The sequence below is a fragment of the Salmo salar genome, chromosome ssa03, assembly GCF_905237065.1.
Source record: "Salmo salar chromosome ssa03, Ssal_v3.1, whole genome shotgun sequence".
NCBI lineage: Eukaryota > Metazoa > Chordata > Actinopteri > Salmoniformes > Salmonidae > Salmo > Salmo salar.
In genome coordinates, this window is record NC_059444.1 from 69,751,581 (window position 1) to 69,773,811 (window position 22,231).

A 22,231-nucleotide genomic window follows, 5' to 3' on the forward strand; every position below is an offset into this window, starting at 1 on the left:
GTAGCACCAGGTCAGGGCTGGCCTCCCCCTCCCACCTCTAGTTGTATCTACTGATGTAGTGCTGGGACAGGGCTGGCCTCCCCCTCCCACCTCTAGTTGTATCTACTGATGTAGCACCAGGACAGGGCTGGCCTCCCCCTCCCACCTCTAGTTGTATCTACTGATGTAGCACCAGGACAGGGCTGGCCTCCCCCTCCCACCTCTAGTTGTATCTACTGATGTAGTTCTGGGACAGGGCTGGACTCCCCCTCCCACCTCTAGTTGTATCTACTGATGTAGCACCAGGTCAGGGCTGGCCTCCCCCTCCCACCTCTAGTTGTATCTACTGATGTAGTGCTGGGACAGGGCTGGCCTCCCCCTCCCACCTCTAGTTGTATCTACTGATGTAGTGCTGGGACAGGGCTGGCCTCCCCCTCCCACCTCTAGTTGTATCTACTGATGTAGTGCTGGGACAGGGCTGGCCTCCCCCTCCCACCTCTAGTTGTATCTACTGATGTAGCACCAGGTCAGGGCTGGCCTCCCCCTCCCACCTCTAGTTGTATCTACTGATGTAGCACCAGGTCAGGGCTGGCCTCCCCCTCCCACCTCTAGTTGTATCTACTGATGTAGCACCAGGTCAGGGCTGGCCTCCCCCTCCCACCTCTAGTTGTATCTACTGATGTAGCACCAGGTCAGGGCTGGCCTCCCCCTCCCACCTCTAGTTGTATCTACTGATGTAGTGCTGGGACAGGGCTGGCCTCCCCCTCCCACCTCTAGTTGTATCTACTGATGTAGCACCAGGACAGGGCTGGCCTCCCCCTCCCACCTCTAGTTGTATCTACTGATGTAGTACCAGGTACAGGGCTGGCCTCCCCCTCCCACCTCTAGTTGTATCTACTGATGTAGTGCTGGGACAGGGCTGGCCTCCCCCTCCCACCTCTAGTTGTATCTACTGATGTAGTGCTGGGACAGGGCTGGCCTCCCCCTCCCACCTCTAGTTGTATCTACTGATGTAGTGCTGGGACAGGGCTGGCCTCCCCCTCCCACCTCTAGTTGTATCTACTGATGTAGTGCCGGGACAGGGCTGGCCTCCCCCTCCCACCTCTAGTTGTATCTACTGATGTAGTACTAGGACAGGGCTGGCCTCCCCCTCCCACCTCTAGTTGTATCTACTGATGTAGTACTAGGACAGGGCTGGCCTCCCCCTCCCACCTCTAGTTGTATCTACTGATGTAGCACCAGGTCAGGGCTGGCCTCCCCCTCCCACCTCTAGTTGTATCTACTGATGTAGCACCAGGTCAGGGCTGGCCTCCCCCTCCCACCTCTAGTTGTATCTACTGATGTAGTACTAGGACAGGGCTGGCCTCCCCCTCCCACCTCTAGTTGTATCTACTGATGTAGTGCTGGGACAGGGCTGGCCTCCCCCTCCCACCTCTAGTTGTATCTACTGATGTAGTACTAGGACAGGGCTGGCCTCCCCCTCCCACCTCTAGTTGTATCTACTGATGTAGCACCAGGTCAGGGCTGGCCTCCCCCTCCCACCTCTAGTTGTATCTACTGATGTAGCACTAGGTCAGGGCTGGCCTCCCCCTCCCACCTCTAGTTGTATCTACTGATGTAGTGCTGGGACAGGGCTGGCCTCCCCCTCCCACCTCTAGTTGTATCTACTGATGTAGCACCAGGACAGGGCTGGCCTCCCCCTCCCACCTCTAGTTGTATCTACTGATGTAGTGCTGGGACAGGGCTGGCCTCCCCCTCCCACCTCTAGTTGTATCTACTGATGTAGTGCTGGGACAGGGCTGGCCTCCCCCTCCCACCTCTAGTTGTATCTACTGATGTAGTGCTGGGACAGGGCTGGCCTCCCCCTCCCACCTCTAGTTGTATCTACTGATGTAGTGCTGGGACAGGGCTGGCCTCCCCCTCCCACCTCTAGTTGTATCTACTGATGTAGCACCAGGTCAGGGCTGGCCTCCCCCTCCCACCTCTAGCTGTATCTACTGACGTAGTGCTGGGACAGGGCTGGCCTCCCCTCCCACCTCTAGTTGTATCTACTGATGTAGTACTAGGACAGGGCTGGCCTCCCCCTCCCACCTCTAGTTGTATCTACTGATGTCGTGCTGGGACAGGGCTGGCCTCCCCCTCCCACCTCTAGTTGTATCTACTGATGTAGTGCTGGGACAGGGCTGGACTCCCCCTCCCACCTCTAGTTGTATCTACTGATGTAGCACCAGGTCAGGGCTGGCCTCCCCCTCCCACCTCTAGTTGTATCTACTGATGTAGTGCTGGGACAGGGCTGGCCTCCCCCTCCCACCTCTAGTTGTATCTACTGATGTAGTGCTGGGACAGGGCTGGCCTCCCCCTCCCACCTCTAGTTGTATCTACTGATGTAGTACTGGGACAGGGCTGGCCTCCCCCTCCCACCTCTAGTTGTATCTACTGATGTAGCACCGGGACAGGGCTGGCCTCCCCCTCCCACCTCTAGTTGTATCTACTGATGTAGCACCAGGACAGGGCTGGCCTCCCCCTCCCACCTCTAGTTGTATCTACTGATGTAGCACCAGGACAGGGCTGGCCTCCCCCTCCCACCTCTAGTTGTATCTACTGATGTAGCACTAGGACAGGGCTGGCCTCCCCCTCCCACCTCTAGTTGTATCTACTGATGTAGTGCTGGGACAGGGCTGGCCTCCCCCTCCCACCTCTAGTTGTATCTACTGATGTAGTACCAGGACAGGGCTGGCCTCCCCCTCCCACCTCTAGTTGTATCTACTGATGTAGCACCAGGTCAGGGCTGGCCTCCCCCTCCCACCTCTAGTTGTATCTACTGATGTAGCACCAGGTCAGGGCTGGCCTCCCCCTCCCACCTCTAGTTGTATCTACTGATGTAGTGCTGGGACAGGGCTGGCCTCCCCTCCCACCTCTAGTTGTATCTACTGATGTAGCACCAGGTCAGGGCTGGCCTCCCCCTCCCACCTCTAGTTGTATCTACTGATGTAGCACCAGGTCAGGGCTGGCCTCCCCCTCCCACCTCTAGTTGTATCTACTGATGTAGTGCTGGGACAGGGCTGGCCTCCCCCTCCCACCTCTAGTTGTATCTACTGATGTAGTGCTGGGACAGGGCTGGCCTCCCCCTCCCACCTCTAGTTGTATCTACTGATGTAGTGCTGGGACAGGGCTGGCCTCCCCCTCCCACCTCTAGTTGTATCTACTGATGTAGTGCTGGGACAGGGCTGGCCTCCCCCTCCCACCTCTAGTTGTATCTACTGATGTAGCACCAGGACAGGGCTGGCCTCCCCCTCCCACCTCTAGTTGTATCTACTGATGTAGCACCAGGTCAGGGCTGGCCTCCCCCTCCCACCTCTAGTTGTATCTACTGATGTAGCACCAGGACAGGGCTGGCCTCCCCCTCCCACCTCTAGTTGTATCTACTGATGTAGCACCAGGACAGGGCTGGCCTCCCCCTCCCACCTCTAGTTGTATCTACTGATGTAGTGCTGGGACAGGGCTGGCCTCCCCCTCCCACCTCTAGTTGTATCTACTGATGTAGTGCTGGGACAGGGCTGGCCTCCCCCTCCCACCTCTAGTTGTATCTACTGATGTAGTGCTGGGACAGGGCTGGCCTCCCCCTCCCACCTCTAGATGTATCTACTGATGTAGCACCAGGTCAGGGCTGGACTCCCCCTTCCACCTCTAGTTGTATCTACTGATGTAGCACCAGGTCAGGCCTGGCCTCCCCCTCCCACCTCTAGTTGTATCTACTGATGTAGCACCAGGTCAGGGCTGGCCTCCCCCTCCCACCTCTAGTTGTATCTACTGATGTAGCACCAGGTCAGGGCTGGCCTCCCCCTCCCACCTCTAGTTGTATCTACTGATGTAGTGCTGGGACAGGGCTGGCCTCCCCCTCCCACCTCTAGTTGTATCTACTGATGTAGCACCAGGTCAGGGCTGGCCTCCCCCTCCCACCTCTAGTTGTATCTACTGATGTAGTACCAGGTCAGGGCTGGCCTCCCCCTCCCACCTCTAGTTGTATCTACTGATGTAGCACCAGGTCAGGGCTGGACTCCCCCTCCCACCTCTAGTTGTATCTACTGATGTAGTGCCGGGACAGGGCTGGACTCCCCCTCCCACCTCTAGTTGTATCTACTGATGTAGTGCTGGGACAGGGCTGGCCTCCCCTCCCACCTCTAGTTGTATCTACTGATGTAGTGCTGGGACAGGGCTGGCCTCCCCCTCCCACCTCTAGTTGTATCTACTGATGTAGTGCTGGGACAGGGCTGGCCTCCCCCTCCCACCTCTAGTTGTATCTACTGATGTAGCACCAGGTCAGGGCTGGCCTCCCCCTCCCACCTCTAGTTGTATCTACTGATGTAGTGCTGGGACAGGGCTGGCCTCCCCCTCCCACCTCTAGTTGTATCTACTGATGTAGCACCAGGTCAGGGCTGGCCTCCCCCTCCCACCTCTAGTTGTATCTACTGATGTAGCACCAGGTCAGGGCTGGCCTCCCCCTCCCACCTCTAGTTGTATCTACTGATGTAGTACTGGGACAGGGCTGGCCTCCCCCTCCCACCTCTAGTTGTATCTACTGATGTAGCACCAGGTCAGGGCTGGCCTCCCCTCCCACCTCTAGTTGTATCTACTGATGTAGTGCTGGGACAGGGCTGGCCTCCCCCTCCCACCTCTAGTTGTATCTACTGATGTAGTACTGGGACAGGGCTGGCCTCCCCCTCCCACCTCTAGTTGTATCTACTGATGTAGTACTGGGACAGGGCTGGCCTCCCCTCCCACCTCTAGTTGTATCTACTGATGTAGTACTAGGACAGGGCTGGCCTCCCCCTCCCACCTCTAGTTGTATCTACTGATGTAGTACTAGGTCAGGGCTGGCCTCCCCCTCCCACCTCTAGTTGTATCTACTGATGTAGCACCAGGTCAGGGCTGGCCTCCCCCTCCCACCTCTAGTTGTATCTACTGATGTAGCACCAGGTCAGGGCTGGCCTCCCCTCCCACCTCTAGTTGTATCTACTGATGTAGTGCTGGGACAGGGCTGGCCTCCCCCTCCCACCTCTAGTTGTATCTACTGATGTAGCACCAGGTCAGGGCTGGCCTCCCCCTCCCACCTCTAGTTGTATCTACTGATGTAGCACCAGGTCAGGGCTGGACTCCCCCTCCCACCTCTAGTTGTATCTACTGATGTAGTGCCGGGACAGGGCTGGACTCCCCCTCCCACCTCTAGTTGTATCTACTGATGTAGTGCTGGGACAGGGCTGGCCTCCCCCTCCCACCTCTAGTTGTATCTACTGATGTAGTGCTGGGACAGGGCTGGCCTCCCCCTCCCACCTCTAGTTGTATCTACTGATGTAGTGCTGGGACAGGGCTGGCCTCCCCCTCCCACCTCTAGTTGTATCTACTGATGTAGCACCAGGACAGGGCTGGCCTCCCCCTCCCACCTCTAGTTGTATCTACTGATGTAGCACCAGGTCAGGGCTGGCCTCCCCCTCCCACCTCTAGTTGTATCTACTGATGTAGCACCAGGACAGGGCTGGCCTCCCCCTCCCACCTCTAGTTGTATCTACTGATGTAGCACCAGGACAGGGCTGGCCTCCCCTCCCACCTCTAGTTGTATCTACTGATGTAGTGCTCGGACAGGGCTGGCCTCCCCCTCCCACCTCTAGTTGTATCTACTGATGTAGTGCTGGGACAGGGCTGGCCTCCCCCTCCCACCTCTAGTTGTATCTACTGATGTAGCACCAGGTCAGGGCTGGCCTCCCCTCCCACCTCTAGTTGTATCTACTGATGTAGCACCAGGTCAGGGCTGGCCTCCCCCTCCCACCTCTAGTTGTATCTACTGATGTAGCACCAGGTCAGGGCTGGCCTCCCCCTCCCACCTCTAGTTGTATCTACTGATGTAGTGCTGGGACAGGGCTGGCCTCCCCCTCCCACCTCTAGTTGTATCTACTGATGTAGCACCAGGTCAGGGCTGGCCTCCCCCTCCCACCTCTAGTTGTATCTACTGATGTAGTGCCGGGACAGGGCTGGCCTCCCCCTCCCACCTCTAGTTGTATCTACTGATGTAGTGCTGGGACAGGGCTGGACTCCCCCTCCCACCTCTAGTTGTATCTACTGATGTAGTGCTGGGACAGGGCTGGCCTCCCCCTCCCACCTCTAGTTGTATCTACTGATGTAGTGCTGGGACAGGGCTGGCCTCCCCCTCCCACCTCTAGTTGTATCTACTGATGTAGCACCAGGTCAGGGCTGGCCTCCCCCTCCCACCTCTAGTTGTATCTACTGATGTAGTGCTGGGACAGGGCTGGCCTCCCCTCCCACCTCTAGCTGTATCTACTGATGTAGTACTAGGTACAGGGCTGGCCTCCCCCTCCCACCTCTAGTTGTATCTACTGATGTAGTTCCGGGACAGGGCTGGCCTCCCCCTCCCACCTCTAGTTGTATCTACTGATGTAGTGCTGGGACAGGGCTGGCCTCCCCCTCCCACCTCTAGTTGTATCTACTGATGTAGTACTAGGACAGGGCTGGACTCCCCCTCCCACCTCTAGTTGTATCTACTGATGTAGTGCTGGGACAGGGCTGGCCTCCCCCTCCCACCTCTAGTTGTATCTACTGATGTAGTGCTGGGACAGGGCTGGCCTCCCCCTCCCACCTCTAGTTGTATCTACTGATGTAGTGCTGGGACAGGGCTGGCCTCCCCCTCCCACCTCTAGTTGTATCTACTGATGTAGCACCAGGTCAGGGCTGGCCTCCCCCTCCCACCTCTAGTTGTATCTACTGATGTAGCACCAGGACAGGGCTGGCCTCCCCCTCCCACCTCTAGTTGTATCTACTGATGTAGCACCAGGACAGGGCTGGCCTCCCCCTCCCACCTCTAGTTGTATCTACTGATGTAGCACCAGGACAGGGCTGGCCTCCCCCTCCCACCTCTAGTTGTATCTACTGATGTAGTGCTGGGACAGGGCTGGCCTCCCCCTCCCACCTCTAGTTGTATCTACTGATGTAGCACCAGGTCAGGGCTGGCCTCCCCCTCCCACCTCTAGTTGTATCTACTGATGTAGCACCAGGTCAGGGCTGGCCTCCCCCTCCCACCTCTAGTTGTATCTACTGATGTAGCACCAGGTCAGGGCTGGACTCCCCCTCCCACCTCTAGTTGTATCTACTGATGTGGTGCTGGGACAGGGCTGGCCTCCCCCTCCCACCTCTAGTTGTATCTACTGATGTAGCACCAGGTCAGGGCTGGCCTCCCCCTCCCACCTCTAGTTGTATCTACTGATGTAGCACCAGGTCAGGGCTGGACTCCCCCTCCCACCTCTAGTTGTATCTACTGATGTAGTGCCGGGACAGGGCTGGACTCCCCCTCCCACCTCTAGTTGTATCTACTGATGTAGTGCTGGGACAGGGCTGGACTCCCCTCCCACCTCTAGTTGTATCTACTGATGTAGTGCTGGGACAGGGCTGGCCTCCCCCTCCCACCTCTAGTTGTATCTACTGATGTAGTGCTGGGACAGGGCTGGACTCCCCCTCCCACCTCTAGTTGTATCTACTGATGTAGCACCAGGACAGGGCTGGCCTCCCCCTCCCACCTCTAGTTGTATCTACTGATGTAGTACTAGGACAGGGCTGGCCTCCCCCTCCCACCTCTAGTTGTATCTACTGATGTAGCACCAGGTCAGGGCTGGCCTCCCCCTCCCACCTCTAGTTGTATCTACTGATGTAGCACCAGGTCAGGGCTGGCCTCCCCCTCCCACCTCTAGTTGTATCTACTGATGTAGCACCAGGACAGGGCTGGCCTCCCCCTCCCACCTCTAGTTGTATCTACTGATGTAGTGCTGGGACAGGGCTGGACTCCCCCTCCCACCTCTAGTTGTATCTACTGATGTAGCACCAGGTCAGGGCTGGCCTCCCCCTCCCACCTCTAGTTGTATCTACTGATGTAGCACCAGGTCAGGGCTGGCCTCCCCCTCCCACCTCTAGTTGTATCTACTGATGTAGCACCAGGACAGGGCTGGCCTCCCCCTCCCACCTCTAGTTGTATCTACTGATGTAGAACCAGGTCAGGGCTGGACTCCCCCTCCCACCTCTAGTTGTATCTACTGATGTAGTGCTGGGACAGGGCTGGCCTCCCCCTCCCACCTCTAGTTGTATCTACTGATGTAGTGCTGGGACAGGGCTGGCCTCCCCCTCCCACCTCTAGTTGTATCTACTGATGTAGTGCTGGGACAGGGCTGGCCTCCCCCTCCCACCTCTAGTTGTATCTACTGATGTAGTGCTGGGACAGGGCTGGCCTCCCCCTCCCACCTCTAGTTGTATCTACTGATGTAGCACCAGGACAGGGCTGGCCTCCCCCTCCCACCTCTAGTTGTATCTACTGATGTAGTTCTAGGACAGGGCTGGCCTCCCCCTCCCACCTCTAGTTGTATCTACTGATGTAGCACCAGGTCAGGGCTGGCCTCCCCCTCCCACCTCTAGTTGTATCTACTGATGTAGTCTCCAGGACAGGGCTGGCCTCCCCCTCCCACCTCTAGTTGTATCTACTGATGTAGCGCTAGGACAGGGCTGGCCTCCCCTCCCACCTCTAGTTGTATCTACTGATGTAGTGCTGGGACAGGGCTGGCCTCCCCCTCCCACCTCTAGTTGTATCTACTGATGTAGCACCAGGTCAGGGCTGGCCTCCCCCTCCCACCTCTAGTTGTATCTACTGATGTAGCACCAGGTCAGGGCTGGCCTCCCCCTCCCACCTCTAGTTGTATCTACTGATGTAGCACCAGGTCAGGGCTGGCCTCCCCCTCCCACCTCTAGTTGTATCTACTGATGTAGTGCTGGGACAGGGCTGGCCTCCCCCTCCCACCTCTAGTTGTATCTACTGATGTAGCACCAGGACAGGGCTGGCCTCCCCCTCCCACCTCTAGTTGTATCTACTGATGTAGCACCAGGACAGGGCTGGACTCCCCCTCCCACCTCTAGTTGTATCTACTGATGTAGCACCAGGTCAGGGCTGGCCTCCCCCTCCCACCTCTAGTTGTATCTACTGATGTGGTGCTGGGACAGGGCTGGACTCCCCCTCCCACCTCTAGTTGTATCTACTGATGTAGTGCTGGGACAGGGCTGGCCTCCCCCTCCCACCTCTAGTTGTATCTACTGATGTAGTGCTGGGACAGGGCTGGCCTCCCCCTCCCACCTCTAGTTGTATCTACTGATGTAGCACCAGGTCAGGGCTGGCCTCCCCCTCCCACCTCTAGTTGTATCTACTGATGTAGCACCAGGACAGGCCTGGCCTCCCCCTCCCACCTCTAGTTGTATCTACTGATGTAGCACCAGGTCAGGGCTGGACTCCCCCTCCCACCTCTAGTTGTATCTACTGATGTAGCACCAGGACAGGGCTGGCCTCCCCCTCCCACCTCTAGTTGTATCTACTGATGTAGTGCTGGGACAGGGCTGGCCTCCCCCTGCCACCTCTAGTTGTATCTACTGATGTAGCACCAGGTCAGGGCTGGCCTCCCCCTCCCACCTCTAGTTGTATCTACTGATGTAGCACCAGGTCAGGGCTGGCCTCACCCTCCCACCTCTAGTTGTATCTACTGATGTAGCACCAGGTCAGGGCTGGACTCCCCCTCCCACCTCTAGTTGTATCTACTGATGTAGTGCCGGGACAGGGCTGGACTCCCCCTCCCACCTCTAGTTGTATCTACTGATGTGGTGCTGGGACAGGGCTGGACTCCCCCTCCCACCTCTAGTTGTATCTACTGATGTGGTGCTGGGACAAGGGCTGGCCTCCCCCTCCCACCTCTAGTTGTATCTACTGATGTAGTGCTGGGACAGGGCTGGCCTCCCCCTCCCACCTCTAGATGTATCTACTGATGTAGCACCAGGTCAGGGCTGGCCTCCCCCTCCCACCTCTAGTTGTATCTACTGATGTAGCACCAGGTCAGGGCTGGCCTCCCCCTCCCACCTCTAGTTGTATCTACTGATGTAGCACCAGGTCAGGGCTGGCCTCCCCCTCCCACCTCTAGTTGTATCTACTGATGTAGTCCTCGGACAGGGCTGGCCTCCCCCTGCCACCTCTAGTTGTATCTACTGATGTAGTGCTGGGACAGGGCTGGCCTCCCCCTCCCACCTCTAGTTGTATCTACTGATGTAGCACCAGGTCAGGGCTGGCCTCCCCCTCCCACCTCTAGTTGTATCTACTGATGTAGCACCAGGTCAGGGCTGTCCTCCCCCTCCCACCTCTAGTTGTATCTACTGATTTAGCACCAGGTCAGGGCTGGCCTCCCCCTCCCACCTCTAGTTGTATCTACTGATGTAGCACCAGGTCAGGGCTGGCCTCCCCCTCCCACCTCTAGTTGTATCTACTGATGTAGCACCAGGTCAGGGCTGGCCTTTACATAATAGTCACGGTGCTCACTCAGAGCTATTCCCTCTCTAAGTGCTTTCATCTTTGTCTTTATCTCAGAAAATCTGTGTCAGCTTGTCTCATCCCAGCTTGGTGAATCTGCCAAATAGAGTTCTTCCCTTTTTTTCCCCCCACTATGCAGTATCACAAATCACGAGGCCACATGGCTACACACCCTGAGCACAACTCGTAAACTTCACCTGAAATATTGAGTGTGAATGACTGTGCTGCACTCTGTACTCTGGTTATTATATTCATACATCAGCCTGCCGAGTGAGCAGGGGTGGGGTAGTCCCCGCACGCACGTACACACACACACACACACACACACACACACACACACACACACACACACACACACACACACACACACACACACACACACACACACACACACACACACACACACACACACACGCAAAGGGTTTTTTCAACCAACAGTCATCAAACGTGCTCTATTCTGTTACTGTCACCAGTTGATTCATTCAGCATACACACACACACTGTCTCTCTCACTCTCTCTTCTCTGTCACACACACACACACCAGGTCCTGTGGATGGCAGGAAAGACATAGTTCTGTGAATGCTGCTCAACTCCAGTGTGTGTGCGTGATCTGCATAAAGAGCTGCTCTTTTAGCTATCTAGCTCAGAGAAACCTACTGTGGTAGAGAACAGCAGCAAATGGCCCCTCTCTCCCTTTAGTCAGGATGATGACAACCCTCTTTGTCACCCGCTATGTCTTGGTCATTCTTCCTTCTCTTTAAACTAATACGTTTCTACCATATCCATCCTCTCATGGCCATGTGCAGGGGTGGACTGGCCATCTGACATTTCGGGGCAAATGCCAGATGGGCTGGTCCATTTTTTGACTAGTGGGCCTGTCTAACTTTACATTTTTTTGTGCAAAATGATCATGGTCTTGCTAATAATGGGGGCCTCAAGGGAAAAAAGGTCACGTGTGTTAGAAATGCCAGGGCCGATTTCTGGTTGCAGTCCGCCCCTGGCCATGTGTGCAGTTTATGTGTGTTCACACATTTGTCTTTGTGTGTGTATGGGTGTGTATGTGTGCAAGGGCATGTGGATCTGAATGTATTGTGTGTGTCTATGACAGAGGCATAGATGTTAGCCTTGGTAGGTAAATGTGCCCAGTAAGCAGCAGCATATAGAGGAGAAGGGTGGAGGGTGGATGGGGAGAGTAGTGAAGCTCCATTAGAGTCCATTCCAATGATCCTCTGCCCTATTACCAGAGCTTTCAGCCAGGCTAATGCACCCAGCACAAGAGCTAACACAGCCCCTGTGGCGGCAGCAGAGGCTGCTTGGCTAGGGCTTGGGCCGGGGCTGGGGTGGGGGCACACACAGCTGCGTACGTACACACACACTAACACACATGCGCACACACAGTCCCAGGGCTGTGTATATGTGAAGTGTCAGGGAGAGGAGCTGTAAAGCAGGCCAAGGTTTGACATTTGGAGGGTGACGTACCTTTAAATCTGAACTGTCTCTCCTGCTCTGTGCCCAAGCTAAGGGGAGAGACAGGAATAGCAGCCCCATACAGAGATAAAAGGAGAGAATGCAACAATAGAGGAGCGGAGAGAAGGGTTGCGGAGAGAATGGTGGGATGTGAGAGAAGAGAGATTGAAATTTTAAATTAATTGGAAGCTATGGCAATCCTCCATCTTCTCTATCTCTTTACTCTCTTTCTCTCAGTGAGGGTCTCGTGGCTCTCTGGAGTTGAAAGACCCCCCGGGTAGAAGCGTTTTCCCACAATCCCTCAGTGAACTCAGCCCTGGTATCAAACAAAATAGCTGAGATTAAAGTCTCGTGTCAGTCATGATTCCCCCTCTTTTTTCTCATCGGGGTAATGGCGTCATCTCTCCCTGTTTTCTCTCACTCCATGTATCCGTCACGCTCTTTGTCTCTCTCCCACTCTATTTTTTTCCTAGCTATCCCTCTCTCTCTTCCCTACACCAACTTATTTCCACCACTTTTTCACTATTTGGTTCAATGAAAGGTGCTGAATCAAATTAATTCATATTTTCATCCTGCTACAATATGCAGCCTGCTACAGTGTGAGAGACAATGGCTGTGGCATATCATGGCACACTCAGTACCCAAACAGTTACTATGGTTACTCTGTCAGTACATTCTGGTAAAAATTCCTAGCATATAATTTTTTGAATACAAAAACTCATTATGAGCATATTTCCTGTGAGGGATCATAGCACAAAGCACCAATGTCATGTTCATGGACATAGTCTGAGAGGGATGGGGTGCTTTTAACACTGAGGACAGAGTGAATAGGTGGTATGCAGCGTTGTGCAGACATTCCAGTAGCGGGAGACTATTTGAATTCCTGTTCTGTTACATAAGGTTTTACAGGACTGTCACAGCTGTTAGGTACTTGTAGATCCCCAATGTCCTCCCAATGTGCTTAATTGTTCGCTTGGCTATTTTGGCTTATTAAGAGTTATTAGTCTGCTTGGATAATCACTTTTTTAGGAGCGGGAGTTTAGCATTAACAACAAAGAAATATGGCTTTGGCCAATAATGTTAAGTGGAATTTCATTCCATGATGGGTAAAGTCTATTGAATAAGACCTTGCCATTCAACATAAGTCTGCAAGGTTGCAACTGCTCGGCATCTGACCGTAAGGCACTACGGAGGATAGTGCGTACGGCCCAGTACATCACTGGGGCCAAGCTGCCTGCCATCCAGGACCTCTATACCAGGTGGTGTCAGAGGAAGGCCCAAAGAATTGTCAAAGACTCCAGTCACCGAAGTCATAGACTGTTCTGTCTGCTACCGCACAGAAAGCGGTACCGGAGCGCCAAGTTTAGGTCCAATAGGCTCCTTAACAGCTTCTACCCCCAAGCCATAAGACTGCTGTAGACGATGCTATTTATCAAGAGAGTTTGACCTATATTTTTTGTAGCTGTCTATTTACCACCACAAACTGATGCTGCCATTTAGACTGCACTTAACGAGCTGTGTATGTAACAGTTTAGCTTCAGTCCCTCTCCTCTCCTCACCCCTACCTCTCCTCAAACCTACCTGGGCTCTGCACACATCAACAACAGCCACCCTCGAAGCATCGTTACCCATCGCTCCACAAAAGCCACGGCCCTTGCAGAGCAAGGGGAACAACTACTTCAAGGTCTCAGAGCAAGTGACGTCACCGATTGAAAGGCTATTAGCACGCACCACCGCTAACCATTTCACATCGGTTACACTCACCTTTTGACCTCCTCCTTTTCCGCAGCAACCAGTGATCCGGGTCAACAGCATCAATGTAACAGTATAGCTTCCGTCCCTCTCCTCGCCTGGGCTTGAACCAGGGACCCTCTGCACACATCGACAACAGCCACCCTCGAAGCATCGTTACCCATCGCTCCACAAAAGCCACGGCCCTTGCAGAGCAAGGGGAACAACTACTTCAAGGTCTCAGAGCAAGTGATGTCACCGACTGAAACGCTATTAGCGTGCACCACCGCTAACTAGCAAGCCATTTCACATCGGTTACATATAGGGCCATAAGCAAACAAGAAGATGCTCTTCCAGAGGCGACGCTCCTAGTGGCAGGAGATTTTAAAGCAGGAAAACGAAATACGTCTTCCCTATATTCTATCAGCATGTCACCTGTGCAACTAGAGGCAAAAAAACTCTAGATCCCCTTTACTCCACACACAGAGATACATAAAAAGCTCTCCCTTGCCCTCGATTTGGCTAATCTGGCCATAACTGTATCCTCCTGATTCCTGCTTACAAGCAAAAACTCAAACAGGAAGTACCGGTGAAGCACTCAATACGGAAGTGGTCCGAGGAAGCAGATGCTAAGCTACAGGACTGTTTTGATAGCACAGGCTGTAATATGTTTCAGGACTCATCCGATGGCATTGAGGAGTTTACCACCTCAGTGACCGGCTTCATTAATAAGTGCATCAACGACGTCGTCCCCACAGTGACCAACCAGGGCCATGGATTACAGGAAACATCGCACTGAGCTAAAGGCTAGAGCTGCCGCTTTCATGGAGCTGAACACTAATCTGGATGCTTATAAGAAATCCCGCTACGCACTCTATAGAAACATAAAAACAGGCAACATCGAATCCTACTACACTGGCTCTGATGCTCGGTGGATGTGGCAGGGCTTGCGAACTATCATGGATTACAAAGGGAAAATAAATCGTGAGTGGCCCAGTGACGCGAGTCGACAACACAAACGTAATGCCTTCTATGTTAGCTCCGAGCCTAGTAACACTGAACCATGCATGAGAGCACCAGCTGTTCCGGACAAATGTGTGATCCCTCTCTCCTTAGCCAATGTGAGTAAGACCTTTAAACAGGATAACATTCACATGGCCGCAGGTCCAGACGGATTACCAGGACGCATACTCAGAGCATTCACTGGCCAGCTGGCAAGTGTCTTCCCTGACATTTTCAACCTCTCCTTGACCCAGTCTGTAATACCTACATGTTTCAAGCAGACCACCATAGTCCCTGTGCCCAAGAACGCCAAGATAACCTATCTAAATTACAATCACCCCGTAGCATTCACATCTGTAGCCATGAAATGCATTGAAAGACTGATCATGTCTCACATCAACACCATCATCCCAGACACCCTGGACCCACTCCAATTCGCAAACCACCCCAATAGATCCACAGATGACGCAATCTCTATTGCACTCCACAATGCCCTTTCCGCTTGGACGAAAGGAACCCCTACCTGAGAATGCTGTTTATTGACTACAGCTCAGCATTCAACACCATAGTGCCCTCGAAGCTCATCATTAAGCTAAGGATTCTCGGACTGAACACCTCTTTCTAAAACTGGATTCTGGACTTCCTGACGGGCCGCCCCCAGGTGGTGAGGGCAACAACACATCCGCCACGCTGACCCTAAACACGGGGGCCCCTCAGGGGTACGTGCTTAGTACCCCCTCCTGTACTCCCTGTTCACCCACCGGTGAATGGCTGCACAAAACTCCAATGACATCATTAAGTTTCCTGTTGGAAGGCCTGATCACCGATGAGACAATCTATAGCGAGGAGGTCAGAGACCTGGCAGATGTACAGCAAGACAAAGGAGCTAATCACCAAGGAACTTGAAGCTCTCTCTCTCTCTCTCTCTCTCTCTCTCTCTCTCTCTCTCTCTCTCTAATCATGGACTACAGGAAATGGAGGGCTGAGCATGCCCCCATTCACATCAACAGGGCTGTATTGGAGCAGGTCGAGAGCTTCAAGTTCCTCGGAGTCCACATAACTAAGGATCTTGGTCCCAATACACCAACACAGTCGTGAAGAGGGCACAACAATGCCTCTTCTCCCTCAGGAAGATTAAAATATTTGGCATGGGCCCTCAGATCCTCAAAAAGTTATACAGCTGCACGATTGAGAGCATCTTGACTGGCTGCATCACCGCTTGGTATGGCAACTGCTTGGCATCTGACCGCAAGGCGCTCCAGAGGGTAGTGCGTATGGCCCAGTACAGAACTGGGGCCGAGCTCCGTGCCATCCAGGATCTCTATACCAGGCCGTCTCAGAGGAATGTCCTACAAATTGTCAAAGACTCCAGCCACCCAAGTCATAGACTGTCTGGAACTAACAGGATACAAAAAGTAATTACTTCCCTCTGGGAAATTCCACAGTAATGAAATTCAGTAACAATTCCACGTAAACTTTGGTAACGGAATCTCTTTTGGTTATTAAACTACAGTAAGTGAAGTGGATTTACACCCGGTAACGGAATTATATCATGGGTCCCTGATCTGTACTACACAGAAATGCATAAGTATGGATGCTGTAACAACACAGAATAAAACATTTAACAAAAGTCCCATGATGGTAGTGACTGCCCATTACTGCTAATCCCTTATTAACCATAATTTATTCACATAATAAAATATTTGTTTTATTTTATAATTGTATTATTTCATTCCAAGTCATCATCCCATCTCTATAGAGCTGCTGCCTATGCTGTCTGACAAAATCACTATTTTAATAGTTCTTCAAAGTAAATAAGGCATACTTTTATGACTGCAGAATACCAACTATCAATCACTTAGATCATGTATTTTCAGGTTGAGATACCTTGCAAAGCAATTGCTTTCTATCCCTCTTGACCGTTCTGCCTTCTCTCTGTCTCTGTCATAGAGGTCTCCATGTCTGCTTCGCATAGACCGGACAAGTAAGCAGGCGCGCAATGGATTATGGTAATTGTAGTTAATTACCAAATTTTTTGCACTAATCTATGTGCTATCCAAACTTGTGAAACATGTCTATAATAGCTTCAGATTTGGTCCAGTCTGGACTTTAACATTGAGGCCAGGGTTGACTGACCAAATTTCAGCTACTTTTCAACGTCCGGTGTCGGTTGATGCTCAGTGGGTTAGGATGCTGGTTACAGTAAATGGAAAGAGAGGGGGCTCATGGGTAGGTGACAGTAAGAGCTGGCAGAAGTGACATTAACTAGAAGAGAGAGAGAGAGAGAGAGAGAGAGAGAGAGAGAGAGAGAGAGAGAGAGAGAGAGAGAGAGAGAGAGAGAGAGAGAGAGAGAGAGAGACCAGACGACAAACATAATGACTGTTTTAGCACTCTTGGTTTGCCCACCAGACAACAGAAAGACAAAGAAAACAGTTATGAGCTGAACATAACAGTATGCCAGTGGAAGTGAGGAGAGTAGCATGGGACCCAACTATGGTTTGTGACTACTATGATTTCCCGTTGTAGCCAACTCATTTGCAGTAATTCCGTTACGGATTTGTAGGTGAATCCATTAACAGCAGCAGGGGTGGCAGGTAGCCTAGTGGTTAGAGTGTTGGGATAGTAACCAAAAGGTTGCAAGATCGAATCCCCAAGCTGACAAGGTAAAGATCTGTCGTTCTGCCCCTGAATAAGGCCATCATTGAAAATAAGAATTTGTTCTTAACTGTTTTAACTAATAAATATAGGTAAAAAATTGAATCACTTAATAATTCATAAACAAAATTGACATCAGTAACTAATTGGTAGGTCTACTTGTTACTTCTGTGAACTTGCATTATCCTTCCTCCTCATGAGGGAGAGGAATTTGAAAATATCTTAAAGATATGTTTGTTTTTGGTAACAGAATTACAAGGCACAAGGCAATATTTCTTAAACTTACAGAAGGTAAAGAGTTTCTCCAAAACTAAATATAAGCATTAATATTAGTTGGCAGGAGTCTTTACGTCAACATTATTGTATTTTGACGTATTTCTGATACGTTTTAAGACTTTTTCTGGTAGATGTCTAAGACCTCTTTTCCATCTGTTTATCCAGAAATCAGTCTTTACTTATGCCAAAAAGTAATTGATGGAAAATGGTTGAAAAATGTAGACTGTTAGCTTTCATTTGACACCCAATTTGATATGCTCCTATGAACTTCCCATGTTGGTGCTCATGGGTCCTTTTCTATGGAAATGCTCCTCTGTAAAGTTACAAAATGAATGTAATCAGTTTTAACTGGCAGCTGTTCCCAGAGCAGGCTCTTGGTTGCTAAAACAGTAAGATGGGATGTGTTATTCCTCCCTGATGGAGGGATTATGCTGATGGTCGGGGGTTTACCTCTCTCTCTCTCTCTCTCTCTCTCTCTCTCATCAGGTGTTTTAGATGAGCAGTGAATTCTCAGTGCGCTCTGAGACGGTAGAGGACCCTGTCTCTTAATTGGTTCCTGCAAGGGCTCCTCCTGTGCAGCTGTGTGAGAGCAGAGGATGCTGGGAAGTGGGTCTAGCCTCTCCACAACAGGGGGATTTTGACAAAGTCTTCTGCAATAATTGTTTGAGGAGCTACATGATCAAATGTCTGCTCAAATGTCTGTATCAAATGTCTGCTCCTTAAGGATTTATGCTGGGCCTTTTCTATTTTGCTGCATTTGTGCCATTTTTAAAGATATGAGGTGTGAGCTTAACTTCAACTTGGTCAATTTTTTCAAGTAATTTATGTTTGGCTTGAATGCTCATTAGCTATGCAGGGTGCAGTGCATTTCATATTAAACACATTGTTCTGCCATAAAGGCTAACACTAGCTGAGTATATCTCAGTTGGAGCTCAGAATTACCATAATGTTATGTAACATCTAGCCCTGGCTTGCTGTAAAACAGTGGCTGAATTCCCTCCCCTGTCTCACTTAAGAGTCTACCACATTATCAGGCTCCCAAACATATGATGTTTGTATTGATTTGTGAGTGGGCTCTCCATAGAACTCCCCTGGTCGGTGGAAGGGGAACTGCTGGGTTTTAATAAACCTAAAAAGCTAAAATAGTAGAATGGCGCCAGAGAGGATGGTTGATGTTTTACGTGCTCCTAACCAACTGTGTTATTTTGTTCGTGTCACGTGTGCTCCTTTTCCAGCCTCTAGGTCACCAGGCTGCTGATTATGGCGCACACCTGTCACCATCGTTACGCACACCTGCGCGTCATCAGACTCACCTGGACTCCATCACTTCCCTGATTACCTCCAAGAGCCGCAACAGGCTCTCATGCCTCAGCCAGATCGCCAGACTCCCTTGTTACAGCCGGCGCATCGGGCTTTCATGCCTTCACTGGATCGCCAGGCTCCACTGCTTCCACCGGCTCGTCAGTGGTTGGCGTCCTGCGGCTGGAGCCGAACGCGCCGGGGAGGGGGTACGATCACGTATGCTCTCTCCGGCACTCTAGATCGCCATGCTCCCACGTCTCAGCCAGACTGACAGGTGCCTGCGCATCAGCAGAGGTGACTGGTCCCGTGTGGCTCAGTTGGTAGTGCATAGTGTTTGCAACGCCAGGGTTGTGGGTTCAATTCCCTTGGAGTTATTAAAACTCGTTTTTCAACCACTCCACAAATTTCTTGTTAATAAACTATAGTTTTGTCAAGTCGGTTAGGACATTTGCTTTGTCCATGACACAAGTCATTTTTCCAACAATTGTTTACAGACAGATTATTTCACTTATAATTCACTGTATCACAGTTCCAGTGGGTCAGAAGTTTACAAAGTTGACTGTGCCTTTAAACAGCTTGGAAAATTCCAGAAAATTAAATCAAATGAGGGTGTACCTGTGGATGTACACTGCTCAAAAAAAATAAAGGGAACACTTAAACAACACAATGTAACTCCAAGTCAATCACACTTCTGTGAAATCAAACTGTCTACTTAGGAAGCAACACTGATTGACAATAAATTTCACATGCTGTTGTGCAAATGGAATAGACAACAGGTGTAAATTATAGGCAATTAGCAAGACACCCCCAATAAAGGAGTGGTGACCACAGACCACTTCTCAGTTCCTATGCTTCCTGGCTGATGTTTTGGTCACTTTTGAATGCTGGCGGTGCTTTCACTCTAGTGGTAGCATGAGACGGAGTCTACAACCCACACAAGTGGCTCAGGTAGTGCAGCTCATCCAGGATGGCACATCAATGCGAGCTGTGGCAAGAAGGTTTGCTGTGTCTGTCAACGTAGTGTCCAGAGCATGGAGGCGCTACCAGAAGACAGGCCAGTACATCAGGAGACGTGGAGGAGGCCGTAGGAGGACAACAACCCAGCAGCAGGACCGCTACCTCCGCCTTTGTGCAAGGAGGAGCAGGGGGAGCACTGCCAGAGCCCTGCAAAATGACCTCCAGCAGGCCACAAATGTGCATGTGTCTGCTCAAACGGTCAGAAACAGACTCCATGAGGCTGGTATGAGGGCCGACGTCCACAGGTGGGGGTTGTCCTTACAGCCCAACACCGTGCAGGACGTTTGGCATTTGCCAGAGAACACCAAGATTGGCAAATTCGCCACTGGCACCCTGTGCTCTTCACAGATGAAAGCAGGTTCACACTGAGCACATGTGACAGACGTGACAGAGTCTGGAGACGCCGTGGAGAACGTTCTGCTGCCTGCAACATCCTCCAGCATGACCGGTTTGGCGGTGGGTCAGTCATGGTGTGGGGTGGCATTTCTTTGGGGGGCCGCACAGCCCTCCATGTGCTCGCCAGAGGTAGCCTGACTGCCATTAGGTACCGAGATGAGATCCTCAGACTCCTTGTGAGACCATATGCTGGTGCGGTTGGCCCTGGGTTCCTCCTAATGCAAGACAATGCTAGACCTCATGTGGCTGGAGTGTGTCAGCAGTTCCTGCAAGAGGAAGGCATTGATGCTATGGACTGGCCCGCCCGTTCCCCAGACCTGAATCCAATTGAGCACATCTGGGACATCATGTCTCGCTCCATCCACCAACGCCACGTTGCACCACATACTGTCCAGGAGTTGGCGGATGCTTTAGTCCAGGTCTGGGAGGAGATCCCTCAGGAGACCATCCGCCACCTCATCAGGAGCATGCCCAGGCGTTGTAGGGAGGTCATACAGGCACGTGGAGGCCACACACACTACTGAGCCTCATTCTGACTTGTTTTAAGGACATTACATCAAAGTTGGATCAGCCTGTAGTGTGGTTTTCCACTTTAATTTTGAGTGTGACTCCAAATCCAGACCTCCATGGGTTGATAAATTGGATTTCCATTGATTATTTTTGTGTGACTTTGTTGTCAGCACATTCAACTATGTAAAAAAAAAAGTATTTAATACGATTATTTCTTTCATTCAGATCTAGAATGTGTTGTTTAAGTGTTCCCTTTATTTTTTTTTGAGCAGTGTATTTCAAGGCCTACCTTCAAACTCAGTGCCTCTTAGCTTGACATCATGGGAAAATCTAAAGAAATCAGTCAATTGTAGACCTCCACAAGTCTGCTTCATCCTTGGGAGCAATTTCCAAATGCCTGAAGGTACCACGTTCATCTGTACAAACAATAGGACGCAAGTATAAACACCATGGGACAACACAGCTGTCATTCCGCTCAGGAAGGATACTCGTTCTGTCTCCTAGAGACGAACGTACTTTGGTGCGAAAAGTACAAATCAATCCCAGAACAACAGCAAAGGACCTTGTGAAGATGCTGGAGGAAACAGGTACAAAAGTATCTATATCCACAGTAAAACGAGTCCTATATCGACATAACTTGAAAGGCCGCTCAGCAAGGAAGAAGCCACTGCTCCAAAACCGCCATAAAAAAGCCAGACTACGGTTTGTAACTGCACATGGGGACAAAGATTATACTTTTGGAGAAATATCCTCTGGTCTGATGAAACCAAAATAGAACTGTTTGGCCATAATGACCATCGTTATGTTTGGAGGAAAAAGGGGGAGGCTTGCAAGATGAAGAACACCATCCCAACCGTGAAGCACGGGGGTGGCCGCATCTTGTTGTGGGGGTGCTTTGCTGCAGGTGCACCTCACAAAATAGATGGCATCATGAGGTAGGAAAATTATGTGGATATATTGAAGCAACATCTCAAGACATCAGTCAGGAAGTTAAAGCTTGGTTGCAAATGGGTCTTCCAAATGGACAATGACCCCAAGCATACTTCCAAAGTTGTGGCAAAAATGGCTTAAGGACAACAAAGTCAAGGTATTGGAGTGGCCATCACAAAGCCCTGACCTCAATCCTATAGAAAATGTGTGGGCAGAACTGAAAAAGCGTGTGCGAGCAAGGAGGCCTACAAACCTGACTCAGTTACACCAGCTCTGTCAGGAGGAAAGGGCCAAAACTCACCCAACTTATTGTGGGAAGCTTGTGGAAGGCTACCCGAAACGTTTGACCCAGTTTAAACAATTTTAAGGCAATGCTACCAAATACTAATTGAGTGTATGTAAACTTCTGACCCACTGGGAATGTGATGAAAGAAATAAAAGCTGAAAATAATAATTCTCTCTACTATTATCCTGACATTTCACATTCTTAAAATAAAGTGGGGATCCTAACTGACCCAAGACAGGAATTTTTACTAGGATTAAATGTCAGGAATTGTGAAAAACTGAGTTGA